Here is a 761-nt window from a genome sequence, read left to right as displayed (position 1 = left end):
TGCATATATGTGACAATTATATAGATTTGTCTTGTGGGACTCCTAACAGTGGGAGCAGGGCCTGTCTTTGATCTTTTACTGATTTGGGGAACCCAGTTCCTCATACACCATTGCCTTCTCCAGCCTTAGTACAAGGTGAGGTGCTTAGTCTTGCTATAACTTGACATGTCATGTTTTGTCACTATCCATGGGAGGCCTTACCTTTTCTGAATAGAAATGGAGAAGGAATGGATGGATGGGGGTGCAGAGGAGGGAGGGGAAACTGTGGCTGTGATGTAAAATAAATAATAAATAAGATTAAAAGAAAGAGGTGGTTGACTGTGTGGGGAGACAAAAGGAAGACTGAATAGATGGGTCGATTAATAAACAGATGGAAGGATAAACAGATGAGTGTTCGTATTTCAAAAGCAAATGATTGAATTAATATACCCCTGAGTAACCACTAGAAATTGTTGTCCAGGTTATAAATACAAAATATCCAAGAAGGTCGGCCAACAATTATCTAGCTATAATTTGTCTAATAAACTAAAATGCAACAATGAAGATGACCTCACCAGAGAGGGACATTTTAACCTTTCCTACCCTTTGTCTTCCCCAGAGCCTCAGTCATTTGACTTACCATCACTACCCACTTGTGGTGGAGCAGTGTTTGTCATTAGCACCCAGCTCACATCTCTCCACAATGGATATGACACCTGTGGTCCCCAAAATGTTCCACCAGGAGGTGTTTGAGGGGCAGCTAACTAAGAGGGTGCTCAGAG

This window comes from Phodopus roborovskii, unplaced genomic scaffold, assembly GCF_943737965.1.
Source record: "Phodopus roborovskii unplaced genomic scaffold, PHOROB, whole genome shotgun sequence".
Classification (NCBI taxonomy): Eukaryota; Metazoa; Chordata; class Mammalia; order Rodentia; family Cricetidae; genus Phodopus; species Phodopus roborovskii.
The sequence above is the reverse complement of the archived record's forward strand: the minus strand, read 5'-3'. Positions refer to the sequence as shown.